The sequence below is a fragment of the Schistocerca americana genome, chromosome 4 (genome assembly GCF_021461395.2).
Source record: "Schistocerca americana isolate TAMUIC-IGC-003095 chromosome 4, iqSchAmer2.1, whole genome shotgun sequence".
NCBI classification, from domain to species: Eukaryota; Metazoa; Arthropoda; class Insecta; order Orthoptera; family Acrididae; genus Schistocerca; species Schistocerca americana.
This window is the reverse complement of record NC_060122.1, coordinates 567,553,832-567,575,022: the sequence shown is the minus strand read 5'-3', so window position 1 is coordinate 567,575,022 and position 21,191 is coordinate 567,553,832.

The window sequence follows — 21,191 nt, the reverse complement described above, 5'->3', positions numbered from 1 at the left end:
CATATGGTTCGCGGGAAGAACGACTGTCTGAAAGCCTCCGTGCGCGTTCGAATCTCTCTAATTTTACATTCGCGATCTCCTCGGGAGGTATAAGTAGGGGGAAGCAATATATCCGATACCTCATCCAGAAACGCACCCTCTCGAAACCTGGCAAGCAAGCTATACCGCGATGCAGAGCGCCTCTCTTGCCACTTGAGTTTGCTAAACATCTCCGTAACGCTATCACGGTTACCACATAACCCTGTGACGAAACGCGCCGCTCTTCTTTGGATCTTCTCTATTTCCTCTGTCAACCCGATCTGGTACGGATCCCACATTGATGGGCAATACTCAAGTATAGGTCGAACGACTGCTTTGTAAGCCACCTCCTTTGTTGATGGACTACATTTTCTAAGGACTCTCCCAATGAATCTCAACCTGGTACCAGCCTTACCAACAATTAATTTTATATGATCATTCCACTTCAAATCGTTCCGCACGCATACTCCCAGATATTTTACAGAAGTAACTGCTACCAGTGTTTGTTCCGCTGTCATATAATCATACAATAAAGAATCCTTTTTTCTATGTATTCGCAATACATTACATTTATCTATATTAAGGGTCAGTTGCCACTCCCTGCACAAAGTACCTATCCGCTGCAGATCTTCCTGCATTTCGCTACAATTTTCTGATGCTGCAACTTCTCTGTATACTACAGCATCATCCGCGAAAAGCCGCATGGAACTTGCGACACTATCTACTAGGTCATTTATATATCTTGTGAAAAGCAATGGTCCCATAACACTCCCCTGTGGCACGCCAGAGGTTATCTTAACGTCTGTAGACGTCTCTCCATTGATAACAACATGCTGTGTTCTGTTTGCTAAAAACTCTTCAATCCAGCCACACAGCTGGTCTGATATTCCGTAGGCTCTTACTTTGTTTATCAGGCGACAGTGCGGAACTGCATCGAACGCTTTCCGGAAGTCAAGGAAAATAGCATCTACCTGGGGGCCTGTATCTTATATTTTCTGGGTCTCATGAACGAATAAAGCGAGTTGGGTCTCACACGATCGCTGTTTCCGGAATCTATGTTGTTTTCTACAGAGTAGATTCTGGGTTTCCAGAAACGACATGATACGCGAGCAAAAAACATGTTCTAAAATTCTACAACAGATCGACGTCAGAGATATAGGTCTATAGTTTTGCGCATCTGCTCGACGACCCTTCTTGAAGACTGGGACTACCTGTGCTCTTTTCCAATCATTTGGAATCTTCCGTTCCTCTAGAGACTTGCGGTACACGGCTGTTAGAAGGGGGGCAAGTTCTTTCGCGTGCTCTGTGTAGAATCGAATTGGTATCCCGTCAGGTCCAGTGGACTTTCCTCTGTTGAGTGATTCCAGTTGCTTTTCTATTCCTTGGACACTTATTTCGATGTCAGCCATTTTTTCGTTTGTGCGAGGATTTAGAGAAGGAACTGCAGTGCGGTCTTCCTCTGTGAAAGAGCTTTGGAAAAAGGTGTTCAGTATTTCAGCTTTACGCGTGTCATCCTCTGTTTCAATGCCATCATCATCCCGGAGTGTCTGGATATGCTGTTTCGAGCCACTTACTGATTTAACGTAAGACCAGAACTTCCTAGGATTTTCTGTCAAGTCGGTACATAGAATTTTACTTTCAAATTCACTGAACGCTTCACGCATAGCCCTGCTTACGCTAAGTTTGACATCGTTTAGCTTCTGTTTGTCTGTGAGGTTTTGGCTGTGTTTAAACTTCGAGTGAAGCTCTCTTTGCTTTCGCAGTTGTTTCCCAACTTTGTTGTTGAACCACGGTGGATTTTTCCCGTCCCTCACAGTTTTACTCGGCACGTACCTGTCTAAAAGGCATTTTACGATTGCCTTGAACTTTTTCCATAAACACTCAACATTGTCAGTGTCGGAACAGAAATTTTCGTTTTGATCTGTTAGGTAGTCTGAAATCTGCCTTCTATTACTCTTGCTAAACAGATAAACCTTCCTCCCTTTTTTTATATTCCTATTAACTTCCATATTCAGGGATGCTGCAACGGCCTTATGATCACTGATTCCCTGTTCTGCACTTACAGAGTCGAAAAGTGCGGGTCTGTTTGTTATCAGTAGGTCCGAGGTGTTATCTCCACGAGTCGGTTCTCTGTTTAATTGCTCGAGGTAATTTTCGGATAGTGCACTCAGTATAATGTCACTCGATGCTCTGTCCCTACCACCCGTCCTAAACATCTGAGCGTCCCAGTCTATATCTGGTAAATTGAAATCTCCCCCTAAGACTATAACATGCTGAGAAATTTTATGTGAAATGTATTCCAAATTTACTCTCAGATGTTCTGCCACTAATGCTGCTGAGTCGGGAGGTCGGTAAAAGGAGCCAACTATTAACCTAGCTCGGTTGTTGAGTGTAACCTCCATCCATAATAATTCACAGGAACTATCCACTTCTACTTCACTACAGGATAAACTACTACTAACAGCGATAAACACGCCACCACCGGTTGAATGCAATCTATCCTTTCTAAACACCGTCTGTACCTTTGTAAAACTTTCGGCAGAATTTATCTCAGGCTTCAGCCAGCTTTCTGTACCTATAACGATTTCAGCTTCGGTGCTTTCTATCAGCGCTTGAAGTTCCGGTACTTTACCAATGCAGCTTCGACAGTTTACAATTACAATACCGATTGCTGCTTGGTCCCGCATGTCCTGACTTTGCCCCGCACCCTTTGAGGCTATTGCCCTTTCTGTACTTGCCAGAGGCCATCTAACCTAAAAAACCGCGCAGTCCACGCCACACAACCCGTGCTACCCGTGTAGCCGCTTGCTGCGTGTAGTGGTATCTCAGTACACCACACTTTAAGTGGGACTTATTACATTTAGTGTATCTGAAACAAAGAATTAATGTTTCTCGAGCGACATGTTTGTAGTTACCACTGCGCTTCTTTCTATTGTCGGGGTACTGCCAATAACATAAAATGACTGGTTTGATTAACTGAGTCTGAGTTACCCAAACAATGATTATACATTTATTTTTATCATGCGAATACAAGAAAAGATAACAATGTCACCGGACACAGGTTTTAAGTTGATTTCAAACAAGCAACTAGCACACTAAATTACATGGAACAGAAGCTTTCTGTCCACAATCCTTGACAGTACCAGGGAAATTAAAATCAGTTAACAACAATTAAATTCTTATATTTAAAATCAGTACCGTAGTAGAGAACAGTTAAACAAGTTTAGTAATGATAAAACAAAGTTACAAGCCCAACTTCAGAAATTCTTTTTGAATTGTAAACATGAGTTGTTTAACATACAAAATTGTAAAATTTGAGAACAGTAGCTTTCCTTTAAGAAAGAGTACCTAAGTTTGCTGCTTCTATTGGCTGCCATTAATATCAAGTGCGGTATAAGACAATCTGTCCTCATATAGAGTATACATTAAAATTAACAGCGCACTGATTTTTCTGGAACAGTTCAGTATTACGCACAGAACACAGCTGTCCTTTGACAATATCAGTAATACGTATATAGCCAATTATGGTAGTCTCTTTGATGCACTTAGTTATAACAGCCTACATGTTAAGAATTTAGTGAGCATTCTCTGTGGCCAATAAAATCAACACACTCCATTATAAAGACTGCACTCGATCACAATGTTACTGTGATTATTAGCAAAACATCAACTTAAGGTGCCTGCTGAAATTCTGTCTCTCTTCGTCCATCTAGCCATATTCATGTACTGATTGTGCCATACCGTCCCTTGTCCAAAATCGTGTAAAAACAAAACACATGGAGTCCTCGTCATTCATTTGTGATTGCAGAACGAAGATGATTTTTCATGATATTTAATTGTGAATTATATGTTGCTACTAAACTTCTTTCTCCAAACTTACACGTTCTGCATCAAACGTTTCCTGCCAGTGGTTGAAAACGGATTTTACATTGTCTTTGGCGAAAAGCTAGCACCATTCCTTGATCGATTTTTGAAGTTGGTGATAGGGCACCCAGGTTTCATCTCCTGTAACAGTTTGTCCAGAAATCTGATGCATTATACACGGAAACGACTCAGAGGTTCGTTACAGGAATCGATTCGACGATTTCTCAATTCATCAGTAAACTGACGTGGCACCCATCTTGAAGACACTTTATTACTGAATCGTAGCACACCACGGAAAATATTGTGTGCTGAACAAACACTAATATCTAACATAGTGGCTGGTGCCTTTACATTAATACGCCCGTTTTCTTTCACAAAATTTTCCCTTGCAGCAATATTTACTTGAATGTTCTCATGTTGAAAAAGCAGAAGGACAACATTGCACAAGATTAAGCTCAAAATGAGCACATTTTATAACAAAAATTTTTAAAGACCTGACGATGAAAGGAAAGTCTTTCGAAACAAGTTGTTAGTAAATAAAGAAATTTTTATGCGATCTTGGCCGTAGAAAGCTTTTACCATGTAATGCTATGTATGGCCCTAGCCCTAGCACGGAGCGATTTCCACAGGAATTAGGCCTCTAAACTATCGGCTCCACTTGTCCTATACTTTCATCCTGTAATATATTTTCACATTTTAGCACCTACATTACTCCAAAATCAATCCACAGATAGCTCTCCATTGGGGTGAAAGTCGACAGCGGAGCAGCCACCTTCGCAATGACACAGTTTCCTTTTCTGTGGGCTAACAACAGTCTCTAACTCTTGATAATCTGTTGAAACACGAGGCTAACTGCTACCAACAGACAATTTTTTTTTCACTTTTATTGTTTTCATTTCGATAATCACTGGTTTTTGCGTCTGGTGCTAAACTTGGGTCCCCTATTGTGCAGTATATTCGTCATGCGATGGGATACGAGTGTCAGAAGTTGTTGCCACCACATCGTGCTGGTCACCAAGTCGTTTACTCTCTCTTCTGCATCAATGTATTTTCAAGAGAAAAAATCGAAATTGTTCTACATAGTTCTCGACGTTTTAAATATAATCTCAAACGTTAACGAATGTTTGCGAATGTTCTAGAAATTCTCGAACGCCCTGGAATACAACTTGGAAACGGCACATTGGCCTTATAACACTGATCCGTCTTTGTTGAATAGTTGCGTAACACGTTGAAGAACGAAAACCAGCTAACCGAAAAAGCTTATCTGCTTATAGAGAGAAACTACGTAGACAAATAATGGTTGTGTGAACTAACAATTTTAATAACGTAAGATAGCGCAGTCAGATGAACATTCGTCTCATGCAGAATGTTGTATAGTTCTCGGGTATTCTTACAGGTGATGTCATCCAAGACGTGCGGTCTTTCCGTGAGCTGACTTGTTACCATCTTGTGTTGTTTCTGATTACTGAATGACTCTGCTGGGTGCCGCCCTTATATCCTCTCCCGCCCTCCCGTCGTCTTCAGCCGGCGGCCTGCAGGCGCGGACAGGGTGCGGTGTGGGGGAAGCGCGACATCGGATGTCGATCCAGGGCCATCGGTAGCGCTGGGCCGACGCCGAGGCGTATCTCTGCTGGTATAGCGACAATGCTTCTTCGTCCGTTTCAGCGGTCGTTACAGGTACGGACCTCCAAGTAGACTGCCGCTGTTCTTTGGCCCTGCTCGAAACATGAAACAGAATTTAAAAATGGTTCAAATGGTTCAAAGCACTATAGGACTTAACATCTGAGGTCATAAGTCCCCTACACTTAGAACTACTGAAACCTAACTAACTTAAGGACATCACACACATCCAGGCCCGAGGTAGGATTCGAACCTGCGACCTTGGCAGTAGCACGGTTCCGGACTGAAGCGCCTAGAACCGCTCGGCCACAGCGGCTGGCAAACAGAATTATGTACTCCCTCTTTTTGGTGTGAACCTTGCGCATGATTATGATCAACAGTGACAGTGTGCTTCCAATTATCGCTCTATCGGATTTGTTATTACAATGCAGCAACCTCCCTTATACACTCAATTTTAATATAATCAACCCATTTTGGGCGTTGTAGTGCTGGAGCACAGAAACAGTCTACCGGTGCCTCTCACCATCTGTCCTGTTTCAAGTTTCAGCCAATCGGACCTTCTCCACGTACATAAAAGCGATTTCTGTTCTCCTACTCCAAACTTTATTTTAATCATCCAGTGGTAGCTGCTCTTAGCAGAGCTATCAACAGTTCGCTTAATTTTGTGCCAACCTGACGGCAGTGGGATCCGTGCTCTTAAACACAAAAGAGCCGGTTGGTCTCTCTTCTTATTTCACTTTGGAGATCTTATCTTTGCACCATATTGTACCTAGTAAAAAATGAAAATATCGTGTCACTAGGGCCTCCCGTCGGGTAGATCGTTCGCCAGCTGCTAGTCTTTCGATTTGACGCCATTTCGGTGACTTGCGCGTCGATGAGAATATAATGATGATGACTAGGACAACACGACACCTAGTCCCTGAGCGGAGAAAATCTCCGACCCGGCCGGGAATCAAACCCGGGCTCTTAGAGTTAACATTCTGTCGTGCTGACCACTCAGCCACCGGGGACGGACATTGAACGCAGTGGTTCCCAGTATATGAGCTTCCTGCAGGGCGCTGGACATTGCAGTACTGCACGCCCCATCATCATTGTTAGCTTCTAACATACCCCCTTGGTGACATGCCCCCTTGGTGGCAGTGGATATCCCATGTTAAAAGAGTACGTAAGAGCTTTCCATTACTTAGGACACAAACATGGACAACTCCCCCTCAGTGGAGTTTAGCCCTTAGGCAATATATCGGTCCAACATTCTACCTGGCTCCTCCTTCCCCTGTTGTAGTGGTGGTGCCGATCCTTTGAAGAGGACTGTTGTCCCCTAATACCCACACATTGACCCGCTCTTCCCCGTTCTGCTGGCCTCTGCTGCATATGCAGTCGATAGTATTCCTAACTTCACTATTAAACAATGGTCAACAATAATAAACTAACAGGAAAATTTAGTAGCCAGATATGGCAATCACTGATGTTAATTTTAACCATACTCATAGTCTCAGTTCTAGCCGAGAATTAATTAAGATTGGCTAGGTTTATCCATTTAATGGAGTCTGATTGTTGCACACTGCAGTTTTGACAAAAACGGTCACGTACCAACACCCCTCTCTCGGTTTCAAAATTTGTGCAGCAGCAATTATGTTTAGACATGTCATGGAGTAAGTACATAGGTAACCAGACTTCATGACTTGCTTTTTGCCCAAGAGCTGCAGACTATCGAACTCTGGTTGATTCTGTACATGAATGTGACGTATTCCCTATAAACAGACGATGAGATCCACTAATTATCGATTACGTTATTGGTGGCACAGCAATGGAAAGAGAAAAACCTTGCATACCCAGGAGTAACAGTCTTGAGCGACCTGCAGTTAAATGAGCACATAAAAATGGTTACAGAAACTGCAGCCAGGTGGGCGTACTTTTACATTAGTCATTATGCGTCAAGCGTACTGGCTACAGTAAGTTTGACTGTGAGATCGAAAAGATTCTATGCATTGTCTACAAGTGGTGATGACGTAATGGCGATTCAAGAAATATGTGAACAATAAACGTAGAGCTGGCGTTCTGTAGAAAATCGAAACACCATTGAATCAGAGAATCCCACTGACCGTTTACTCACAGTTCGACTTAACACGCATATATAATAGCTATAAGAATGCTAAGAGGCAATCATCAGGAATGAATTCGCCTTTGTAATTGCACACTGTTGTTGTTGTTGTGGTGACCTTCAGTCCAAAGACTGGTTTGATGCAGCTCTCCACACTGCTCTATGCTATGCAGGCCTCTTTATGTCTAACCACATCTGTTTGAACGTGCGTACTGCGCTCGCCTCTTGATCTCTCTCTGCAGTCCGATTAATATCTCAGAAAGCGTCCTCTCAATCGACCTCTTCTTTTGTAAAGCTATGTCACAATTTCTTTCCCCCAGTTCTATTCAGTACCTGCTCATTAGTTACACGATGCACCCATCAAATCTCCAGCATTCACCTGCAACACAAAATTTCAAAATATTTGTAAATGGAAAGGGGATTTATAAGGGAATACCAGGGAAAAGAGTCATGAAACAGTGTCCACAATTTGGAACAGGATTCGTGGTGAGTCTCAAAATAATAGAGTCCATAATAGAATTTAAAGCACAATCTCCCAGGCTCTCAACATTAACTCTAAAAGCTGCAAATAAAATGTACACAATAATAAATGCCCATGCCCCGACAAATGATAAAAATAATAAAAAAAACACAGAGAAGAGGCAGAAAAATTTTGGGAGCTCTTAGATCAAACGACGAATAACATTAATAAAAATCACATCAAAATTTTAATTGGAGACTTCAACGCCCAGTTAGGAAGGGAAAAGAGATATAGAGACATAATAGGGAAATGGACAGCACAAAGAAGAACAAACAAAAATGGCATAAGGCTAGTGGAATTTTGCAGAAACCATGACATGATCTCAAAGTCGACGTATTTTAAGAGAAGACCAAGTAAACTAAAAACTTGGAAACATCCAGACTGGAAAAAAGGAGAATGGCAACTGGACCATGTCTGCATGGATAAGAATTACCACAAGGAAATTTACAATGTGAAAGTACTGAGAGGGACAGGTACCGGATCAGATCATTACATGATAAAAATTAAAATTAAATTAACCCCATTAGCAAAGACAAAATCCCACCAGAAGAAGAAGAGAACCTATGCCCCTCATAAATTGATACAAAATGAGGATTATGAAGCACAAACCAGGGATATAAAAATAACAGATGATCTGGAAGAAGTAATTCCCAAATTGAAACAAATAGCTGAACAAGTTGACCCTATAAATCCAAGGAAAAAACACCAGTGGTGGAACGATGAATGTGATGAAGCAGTGTTGGATCGACACCAAGCCTGGTTAAGGCATCAAAATGAAAAAGCAGAAAAATCATATTTGGAACTCACAAAACAAAGGAAGATAACACAAAAAATAATAAGGAGAGTTAAACGTCAGTACCAAAAAGATATGCTTCTAATGATAGAAACAAATAGTGAAAAAACAAACTCAAGAGACTATTACAAAATATTTGGCAGACAATTACAAAGATATGATCCTCCAACACTAATGTTAAAAGATAAAGATAATAACCTAGCCCATAGCAATAGTAAAAATACAGAAATTCTAGCAGAAACATTTAACAAGTTACTAAATTGTGAAGATCCCCCAGAACTTCTTCAGATAAACACAGAAACCCCAATTAAAACACCAGCAGAAAATATAAATCCACCTACAATTAATGAGGTCTACAGAGCTTTGAAAGAACTCAAAAACTACAAAGCAAGTGGAGAAGATCAAACGTTTGCTGAACTTTGGAAATATGCAGCAGAACCAGTAAAGATAGCATTACACCAATGCATAGTAAAAATCTGGAATGAAGAGAAATTACCAGAAAATTGGACTACTGCTATAATACATCCATTACATAAGAAAGGAGGAAAATCAAATCCAGACAACTATAGAGCAATTTCCCTTTTGGACTGCACGTATAAGATCATGTCAAGAATACTATACAACCGCTGTAAAGATCAATTAGAACTGGAACTGGGAGAATATCAAGGAGGATTTAGATCCTGGAGAAGCTGCCCAGAACAGACAATCACCTTGAAGTTAGTTATGGATGTCTACAAAAGAAGGCAAAAACAACTAGTCATAACCTTTGTAGATTTCAAAAAGGCGTATGATTGCATCCATAGATCTTCAATGATGAAAATATTAAGGAATTTAGGACTTCATCCTAAATTAATAAAAATGATACAGTTAACCTTAACAAACACCAAATCCAAAGTAAAATTTAGAGGAGAAATATCTGAACCATTTACGATTAAAACAGGGTTGAGACAGGGAGATTGTTTATCACCATTGCTATTCAATTGTGCTCTTGAATATGTAATGAGAGAATGGTACAAGGAAAATCCTATGAATATTAAAATTGGAACTAAGAAAGATAAAATAAACCTGAATTGCTTGGGATTTGCTGATGACCTAGCAGTACTAGCTAATAATATTCAGGAAGCCACGAAACAAATAACAAGCTTACAAAATATAGCACAAAAATTAGGACTCCAGATATCATTTGAAAAGACTGAAATGATGGTAACGGATCCACTTGTAATACATCACATCACAGTGAACAATAGGGAAATTAAAATAGTGAAACAATTTAAATACCTGGGTGAAATTATAACACATAAATTGGACGAGAAACCTGCATGGCGAGCAAGAACTAATAAAATGATAAAAGCTCAAAAACTAACATGGTCTACGTACAATAAAAAATGTCTATCAATTAAAACAAAATTAAAACATTACAAGACGGTGGTTCAACCAGAGGTTACATATGGAAGTGAAACTCTTTTTAAAGTCACCCAGAAAAACAGAATTGACAAAATTTTAAAAGTAGAGAGAAGAATTGCTAGTACATGCATAAATAAGAAATATCAAAAAGCTGGGCAATGGCGGATAGTTCCAAATGAAGTGGTATACAGAGAACTGGAGCCCATCACTGATACTATGCGAAAGAAAAGGATCTCTTTTTGCGGTCACATTCTGAGGACACCAGAAACCAGATTATCAAGGAAAATTATTGAGAAACTCTGGAATTTGAAAGAACAAAGAGGATGGCTTAAGGAAATAAGAGAGGATATGGAAGAACTGGAAATAACTCTGGATGATTTGCAGAACAAAACGCCAAATTTAAAGAAGTTGAGGGACACAGAAATAAGATTTAAACCAAAAATTGACAAACGACATAACAATGAAAAGGGTATTTACAGATAAGGAACGACGAAAAGCATCGGAACGAATGAAGAGATACTGGGCCACTCGAAAGAGGAAAATACCAAAGAAGAGGACCAGAAATGATTGACTGAAGTGGTCCAATGAGGCCGTTAAAGCAGAAGAAGAAGAAGGAAAGGGGATCACTGCTGTCAGCTGCAGCAGGACGTTAAGCGGAATTTGCGGCGCCAAGCGAGAATGAGTACGGACTGGGATTCAAACCCAGTATCTCCTGCTTATTAGGCAGGTAACCACTTTGTCATCCGGGACAAAGTTATCGCAACTGCACGGACTACCTGGGTGAGCCGGTGTAGCGAACGGGGACTGCGGATAGGTGGCGCTCGGTGGGAGTGCGGATCGGCGGTGAGGCGTATCAACGTAATCCGGGCAGTTGCGATAAAGCTGTATCTCGGATGGCGCAGTGGTTACGGCAGCTGCATAATAAGGAGTAGATCCTGCGTTCGAATCCCGGTGTGGTACACATTTTCGCTCGGCGCCTTTGATTCCGCTTAATGTCTGTGCTTTTGAAAGAACAGACACTACGCATTCATAAGATATTCTCTTCTGTCTGAACTGCTTATTGGCCACGTTTCACTTCCATACAAGGCAACACTCCAGACAAATGCCTATACAAAATACTTCTGTTAAAAACTTTTCTACATATATAGTTTTGCCAATTTTGAAGCTACCTTCTAAGATGTGTCGTAGGATCAGTACTGCTTGATATGTTTCAACATTTCTCTGGAACACAAATACCTTCCCTGAGATCAGCTTCTACCATTTCTTCCATTCTTCTGTAAAAAATTTGTGTAAATATTTTGCAACCATGACTTATGAAACTGATACTTCGGTAATATTCACACTTGCCAAAACTGTAGTTAGATACGGCAATAACTGCTGTTAACTTTAACCGTATTTATACTCTCATTTCTAACCTGGTTTATCAGTTTAATGGAGTTTGACTATCGTATGTTTCAGTTTTGACAAAGACATTCTCGTAACATCACTTCGCCCTCGGTTTCTAAATTATGCAGATGCACTTATGGTTAGACTTGTCATTTCATAGGCAACCAGAGTTCGTGACTTGCTTTATGTCCAAGACCTACAGATGATCGAACTTTCGTTGACTCTGAACATGTATGTAATGTTTTCTTTGGAATTGGAATTACTGTATTCTCCTTGAGGTCTGAGGGTATTTCCTCTGTCTCATATACACTCCTGGAAATTGAAATAAGAACACCTTGAATTCTTTGTCCCAAGAAGGGGAAACTTTATTGACACATTCCTGGGGTCAGATACATTACATGATCACACTGACAGAACCACAAGCACATAGACACAGGCAACAGAGCATGCACAATGTCGGCACTAGTACAGTGTATATCCACCTTTCGCAGCAATGCAGGCTGCTATTCTCCCATGGAGACGATCGTAGAGATGCTGGATGTAGTCCTGTGGAACGGCTTGCCATGCCATTTCCACCTGGCGCCTCAGTTGGACCAGCGTTCGTGCTGGACGTGCAGACCGCGTGAGACGGCGCTTCATCCAGTCCCAAACATGCTCAATGGGGGACAGATCCAGAGATCTTGCTGGCCAGGGTAGTTGACTTAAACCTTCTAGAGCACGTTGGGTGGCACGGGATACATGCGGACGTGCATTGTCCTGTTGGAACAGCAAGTTCCCTTGCCGGTCTAGGAATGGTAGAACGATGGGTTCGATGACGGTTTGGATGTACCGTGCACTATTCAGTGTCCCCTCGACGATCACCAGTGGTGTACGGCCAGTGTAGGAGATCGCTCCCCACACCATGATGCCGGGTGTTGGCCCTGTGTGCCTCGGTCGTATGCAGTCCTGATTGTGGCGCTCACCTGCACGGCGCCAAACACGCATACGACCATCATTGGCACCAAGGCAGAAGCGACTCTCATCGCTGAAGACGACACGTCTCTATTCGTCCCTCCATTCACGCCTGTCGCGACACCACTGGAGGCAGGCTGCACGATGTTGGGGCGTGAGCGGAAGACGGCCTAACGGTGTGCGGGACCGTAGCCCAGCTTCATGGAGACGGTTGCGAATGGTCTTCGCCGATACCCCAGGAGCAACAGTGTCCCTAATTTGCTGGGAAGTGGCGGTGCGGTCCCCTACGGCACTGCGTAGGATCCTACGGTCTTGGCGTGCATCCGTGCGTCGCTGCGGTCCGGTCCCAGGTCGACGGGCACGTGCACCTTCCGCCGACCACTGGCGACAACATCGATGTACTGTGGAGACCTCACGCCCCACGTGTTGAGCAATTCGGCGGTACGTCCACCCGGCCTCCCGCATGCCCACTATACGCCCTCGCTCAAAGTCCGTCAACTGCACATACGGTTCACGTCCACGCTGTCGCGGCATGCTACCAGTGTTAAAGACTGCGATGGAGCTCCGTATGCCACGGCAAACTGGCTGACACTGACGGCGGCGGTGCACAAATGCTGCGCAGCTAGCGCCATTCGACGGCCAACACCGCGGTTCCTGGTGTGTCCGCTGTGCCGTGCGTGTGATCATTGCTTGTACAGCCCTCTCGCAGTGTCCGGAGCAAGTATGGTGGGTCTGACACACCGGTGTCAATGTGTTCTTTTTTCCATTTTCAGGAGTATATTTCAACCGAACTTGATACAAATACCACTTGCTATCTGGAAAGAACCTTTATGGGGCGGGGGTAAGAAGCACCCGCTTCTCAAAGGGATGGAGGTGGTGGAGAAAGAGTATCATAGAGCTCACGACACGCAAACAGCCTGATAATTAATCTTACTCCTAGTACAGAATTACGATGATTTCTTTCAAGGTCATCAAAAATTGCTGGAATTCCTTCTTTTGTACAGGGTGAGTCACTAACTATTGCCACCAAGAATAACTCCGAATGTATGGTAGTAGCTGAAAAGTTTGTGGGACAAAAGTTGCATGGGACAACGGGGGCCGTAATATGACGTTGGTTTTTTGTTGCTTGGTGGGGTCGCGTCAGAGATATGACGGTCAACTTTGTTTCTTAAATGGGATGCTATAGTCTGGTAATTATTTTCTGATAGCAGCTATCGAGACGAATCCACCGATGTGTAACAGTAAGGTTTTTGAAGGTCAACAAAGGTAAAAAATGTGGCATGAACGTCCACTTACAGAAGGTGTTCGAAGTGATGACCATTGGTATCAATGCAGTGCTGCAATTTTCCTATCATGGATTGAGTGGTGTTCCTTATCACTTTGACACTTATCGAAGTACATGCTCTGACAGTTCTCTCTCGTATATCGTGCAAATAGTAAATATTCGCCGTTACGGTGTGGCCATCTAACGTGCCATTGACATGTAAACATCATTCGATGGTTTCACAATACTCACAAATAGGAACGGTAAGACTAGTATCGTCAAGTCAAGGGAATGTGAATAACGTATTCCTTGGAAGAACCAGTCCATATGATTCTCGTTAATGGAGAATGCCAGCGAAATTCAGTGAGAGCTAGAGACATACAAGCTGAAAGATATCCTCAACGTATTCACCGTACACGTCGCACATTTAAATATGTGCATGATAAATTGAGAACAACTGGATCTTTAACGCATCGGAAACATGTCCGGCAAAGGAAAGTTACTAACGAGGAAACGGAAGTTGGTAACCTCACCACTGTGGTTCGAGAGTCTTGTGTTAGTTCGCGTCAAATCGCAAGGAAATCTCGCATGAGCCAGAGTAGAGTAGTTCGTGTTCTGCATCGCCATAAATACAATCCTTACCATATCAATCTCCACCAAGAATGAACTGGTATGGATTGTATGCGACGCATTGAATTCTGGCGATGGGCTCAACTTCAGAGTCAGAGGGATGACACATTTATTAATACGAATCATGGAAATGTTAATTTGCATAACGTGGATTACTGGACAACTGAAAATCCATGTTGGCTGCGTCAAGCCGCACACCAAAAACCGTGGTCGGTGAATGTATGGTGTGGGATTCTGGAGGACAGAATTATAGACCCCCTGTTTCATCGAAGGAAATCTTAATGGTTAGTAGTACACCACCTGCAGGAAACATTAGATCTGTTATTGTAAGAAATACCATTAGGAACAATGGACAGAATGTGGTATCAACACGATGGGCGTCCGGCATATTTTTTGCTGGTGGCTAGAAATGAGTTGTAGACGCAATTCCCAAATTTTTGCATTGGACGCTGAGGAGATGTGTCGTGTATGGCTCGTTCGACAGACTTGATGCCTTTGGATTTTTTCTTTTGGTGACTCGTAAAAGACATTGTTTATAAAGGCGTTCCAACTACACCTGAAGATATCCGAGAGAGCATTGTCATACCATGTGCTTCGATAAGTGCCGAAGTGATAAAGGAATACCACTCAATACATAAGAAGAAATTACTTTTGAATACATTACGGGAGTGACAGTGATCAGTATGTTACAAATATTTACTATTAAAAACAGTCTTGATCACAATTTATTTAGTACGGTGACTATTTTCGACCACTACTTTGCTCATCTTCAGACCCATGAGTAGGAACCTCGCTCTGCTAGAGAATCACTAGCAGAAGGAGGTTCTTACTCATGGGTCTGAAGATGACCACAGTAGTGGTCGAAACCGGTTACCGTACTAAATAAATTGTGATCAAGACTGTTTTTAATAGTAAACATAAGAAGAAGATTGCAGCACTGCATTGATACCAATGACTATCACTTCGAACACCTGTAAGTGGACGTTCATGCCACCTTTTTGACCATTGTTGACCTTCAAAGACCTTACTGTTATACATCATTGGATTCGTCTCGATAGACGCTATCAGAAGATAATTACCAAACTATAGCACACCATAAAAAAAAAAAAAACAATGTTGACCTTCATATCTCTGACGCGACCCCACGTAGCAACAAAAAACAATCGTCATACTCGTATTATGGCTCCCGTTGTACAGTGCATCTTTTGTCCCACAAACGTTTCAGCTCCTGTCATACTTTCGGAGTCATTCTTGGTGGCAATTAGTAGTGACTCACCTGAATACGAACAATATTTGAGAATGAGAGCATTCCGTAACTTACAATCAACTCTACACATAATATCAAAACACTTACGAGAGTTTATCATGTCGAACACCCCCCCCCCCATCCACACCTCCCTCCCCCCCCCCCCCCCCCCCCCCGACCACAGAATGATGAAAGAAAATAAGTCTATCGCTTACTACATTTTCCCTGTAAATGCAATAAACAACTACATGATCTATTTATTTCCTATTTCTTGACTACTAAATATATTTGCAACACATTTTGCACATAGCATTCGCATATAACACTGAATGTACTTGGAAAAATAAATCATTGTTCGACTCGTAGTTCAGGAAATATGAGGTCATAAACTTTCAGCTCTGTGAAAGCGAAACTGGAGGACGAAATTTACAAATATTGCTGAAATACGTATACAAATATGTATCAACTATGTGTGGTATTTTTTGAAATGTATGTGACATGTGCATACGTGAAAGGGTAAAAAGCTTCTCCCAAACCCATGGATCGATTTCAACCAAACTTGCTACACGTATTACTTACCAGCTGGAATGAAATAGCCGGCCGAAGTGGCCGTGCGGTTATAGGCGCTGCAGTCTGGAACCGCGAGGCCGCTATGGTCGCAGGTTCGAATCCTGCCTCGGGCATGGATGTGTGTGATGTCCTTAGGTTAGTTAGGTTTAACTAGTTCTAAGTTCTAGGGAACTAATGACCTCAGAAGTTGAGTCCCATAGTGCTCAGAGCCATTTGAACCATTTTTTGGAATGAAATACTATGGGGGGCAGGAATCAGCAACCACCTAGGGGGATGTCGGTAATAACGTGGAGAGAGATGGGAGGAGGAGGAGATGTACAGAGAAGCGGTAGGAGGAGGTGGACATGGAAAGGAAAGAGGAGGAGAACAGAGACAGATGCGAAGAAGAGACAGACGGAGATACGGGAAGGAAGAGGTCAACAGAAATTGAGTCAAGTGGAAATGGGCAGAGAAAGGTACTCAGAACATTATTATTTCTGTAAAAAGATAATTATTTATTCGTTAAAATGTTATTTTAAACACAAGCTCTTAAGCTTACACGTAGTGTGATTACAAATTCTAACTCCACGAGAAATTTTCCGACTATGAAGTGACATAAGATGACTATTCACTTCTTTTCTTACAGAGTGTGAAATACTGTTCTTATTTCTTTAACAACGTCTATGTAATAGTTAATGAGCCTTGAGCAGCCACTGGTGAAGTATCAGTGCAGCAGCAGTGCAGTAGCGAGTCGCATATTTAGCTTTCAAATTTGTTTTGTAGTTTGATTCTTATTTTACTTTCCGAGTGTTTGTGCGCTTGCATATTTAATTACATAAAATCCTTGCGTATTCTCGTATTTGAGAGGAGTAGTATTGCTTATTGATAGCTGTAGAGCATACATTCGCGGAGTCGTTAGATATTAGGAGTAGGATGGACAGGGTGTGTGCGTGCTGTGTTCGGGCGCAGGAGGAACTGGCCGCGGTTCGCGAAAAGCTGAGCGTGCTGTTGGCCGCGGTCAGCCGCCTTCAGGCTGCTGCCTCGAGGTGCAGCGACGGCGGAGGGTCTGGCGCGTCACTTGAGACACCCCAGGTGTCGCTTGCTGCGTCCGCTGACTCAGCCGCCGAGGCACCTTCTAGTGTACCCGGCGCGTTGGGTCCGCCCTCACCTCAGGTTGAGTGGCGGACTGCAACGCGTTCGCGTCGCTCGAGGCCGAGCGCCAATGTGGAGGCTGGCCGGCTGGCCTCGCCCGTTCATCCTATCAGTGGGCAGGTGGCCGCTCCTTCAGCAGGGCCCGAGCAGGCAAGCACACGGCGGCAGGGGCTTGCTGGTTATTGGGAGCTCCAACGTTAGGCGGGTGATGGAGCCCCTTAGGGAAATAGCGTACAGGGCTGGAAAGAAATCCAACGTGGACTCGGTTTGTGTGCCGGGGGCCCTCATCCAAGATGTGGAGGCGGCCTTGCCTGCTGCTATCGAGCGTACGGGGTGCAGTCGTCTGCAAGTAGTTGCTCACGTCAGCACCAATGATGCCTGTCACTTGGGTTCTGAGGTGATCCTCAGTTCGTACAGGCGGCTGGCGGATTTGGTGAAGACCGCTGGCCTCGCACGCGGGGTGCAAGCAGAGCTCTCTATTTGCAGCATCGTACCCAGAGTGGATCGGGGTCTTTTGGTTTGGAGCCGAGTGGAGGGTCTCAACCAGAGGCTTCGTCGACTCTGTGACGTTTTTGGCTGCAGATTTCTAGACTTGCGCTGTTGGGTGGGGAACTGTAGGACGCCCCTAGATAGGTCAGGGGTGCACTACACAAAGGAAGCGGCTACTCGGGTAGCAGAGTACTTGTGGAGTGCACATGGGGGTTTTTTAGGTTAGGCAGTAGTGCGAGGTGTCCTGATGAACACTCACCAGTCGACGTGCATGCAGGGAAATCAGGACGCGCTCAGTGTAAAGACACTTCAGCTATCAAGATATTAGCAGTAAATTTTCAGAGTGTTCGGAACAAAATTCCTGAATTTACTGCCCTCCAGGAAGGGTGTGGCGCACAAATTATTCTCGGGGCCTGAGACCTGGCTGAACCCTGAGATAGGAAGTTCTGAAATATTTAGTGAGGGTTAGAACGTCTATCGGAAAGACAGATTAGACACCGTAGGAGGTGGTGTCTTCATTGCAGTTGACAAAAATATTGTGTCTACTGAGGTCGAAGTAGAGTGTGATTGTGAAGTTGTCTGGACACGTTTAACAGGGCTAGGGGAAAAAAAGTTAATCGTGGGGTGTTATTACCGGCCACCAGGTTCCACCGTGACAGTTCTAGATTCGTTCAAATGGAGTCTACATTCTGTATCGCAGAAGTACCCGGACCATGCTATATTAGTCGGAGGCGACTTCAACCTACCTAGTATAGACTGGGATGTCTATGGATTCATTACAGGTCGTCTTGTGAATTACTTTTGAACACATTATCCGAAAACCGTCTTGAGTAGCTAAATCGACAGCCAACGCGTAATGGAAATATTTTAGATCTGGTAGCCACGAACAGACCAGACCTCAACGACGTGGTCAGTGTTGAGACATGGATTAGTGATCACTATGTTGTCATTACGACTATGGTTAGGAAAGTTAAAAAGTCGGTCAAGAAGGCTAGGAAAGTATCCTTACTAGAAGAGCAGATAAGCAGTTGTTAGCATCACACTTACTAAATGAATCGACTTCATTTACTTCCGGTACGATAGACATGGAAGAATTATGGGCAAATTTTGAGCACATTGTAAATCACGCATTGGACAAGTATGTGCCGCAGAAGTGGGTTAGAGACGGAAAAGACCCACCGTGGTTTAACAGCGCAATTCGGAGAATGCTCAGGAAGCAAAGGCAGTTGCACTCGCGGTACAAGAAAGATCGGGAGAATGAGGACAGGCAGAAGTTAGTAGAGATTCGTGCTGCTGTAAAAAGAGCGATGCGCGAAGCATTCAACCACTACCACCGTCACACCTTAGCAAAAGATCTTTCTGAAAACCCAAGGAAATTCTGGTCTTACGTAAAATCGGTAAGCGGGTAGAAGGCTTCCATCCAGTCACTCACCAATTAGTCTGGCCTGGCAAAGGAAGACAGAAAAACGAAAGCTGAAATTTTAAATTTTGCATTTGAGAAATCTTTCACACAGGAGGATCGTACAAACATACCGCCGTTCGAGTCTCGTACAGATTCCCCTATGGAGGACATAGTGATAGACATCCCTGGGGTTGTGAAGCAGCTGAATGGCTTGAAAATAAATAAATCGCCAGGTCCTGATGGGATTCCAATTCGGTTTTACAGAGAGTACTCTACTGCATTGGCTCCTTACTTAGCTTGCATTTATCGTGAATCTCTTGCCCAACGTAAAGTCCCGAGCGACTGGAAAAAAGCACAGGTGATGCCTGTATAAAAGGCGGGTAGAAGGACGGATCCTCAAAATTACAGACCAATATCCTTAACATCGGTTGTTGCAGGATTCTCGAAATTCTCGAACATATTCTCAGTTCGAATATAATTAATTTACTTGAGACAGAGAAGTTGCTGTCCATGCATCAGCACGGCTTTAGAAGGCATCGTTCCTGCGGGTAGAAGGACGGATCCTCAAAATTACAGACCAATATCCTTAACATCGGTTTGTTGCAGGATTCTCGAAATTCTCGAACATATTCTCAGTTCGAATATAATTAATTTACTTGAGACAGAGAAGTTGCTGTCCATGCATCAGCACGGCTTTAGAAGACATCGCTCCTGCGAAACGCAACTCGACCTTTTTTCACATGATATCTTGCGAACCATGGATGAAGGGTATCAGACGGATGCCATATTCCTTGACTTCCGGAAAGCGTTTGACTCGGTGTCCCACTGCAGCCTCCTAACTAAGGTACGAGCATATGGGATTGGTTCTCAAGTATGTGAGTGGCTCGAAGACTCTTAAGTAATAGTAGTACGCTGTCCTCGATGGTGAGTGTTCATCGGAGGTGAGAGTATCATCTGGAGTGCCCCAGGGTAGTGTGGTAGGTCCGCTGTTGTTTTCTGTCTTCATAAATGATCTTTTGGATAGGGTGGATAGCAATGTGCGGCTATTTGCTGATGATTCTGTGGTGTCCGGGAAGGTGTCGTCGTTGAGTGACTGTAGGAGCATACAAGATGACTTGGACAGGATTTGTGATTGGTTTTAAGAATGGTAGCTAACTCTAAATATAAACAAATGTAAATTAATGCAAATGAATAGGAAAAAGAATCCCGTAATGTTTGAATAGTCCATTAGTAGTGTAGCGCTTGATACAGTCACGTCGATTAAATATTTGGGCGTAACATTGCAGAGCGATATGAGGTGAGACAAGCATGGAATGGCAGTTGGGGGGAAGGCGGATAGTCGTCTTCGGTTCATTGGTAGAATTTTGGGAAGATGTGGTTCATCTGTAAAGGAGACCGCTTATAAAACACTAATACGACCTATTCTTGAGTACTGCTCGAGGGTTTGGGATCCCCATCACGTTGGATTGAGGGAGGACATAGAAGCAATTCAGAGGCGGGCTGCTAGATTTGTTACTGGTAGGTTTGATCATCACGCGAGTGTTACGAAAATGCTTCAGGAACTCGGGTGGGAGTCTCTAGGGGAAAGGAGGCGTTCTTTTCGTGAATCGCTAATGAGGAAGTTTAGAGAACCAGCATTTGAGGCTGACTGCAGTACAATTTTACTGCCGCCAACTTACATTTCGCGGAAAGACCACAAAGATAAGATAAGAGAGATTAGGGCTCGTACAGAGGCATATAGGCAGTCATTTTTCCTTCGTTCTGTTTGGGAGTGGAACAGGGAGAGAAGATGCTAGTTGTGG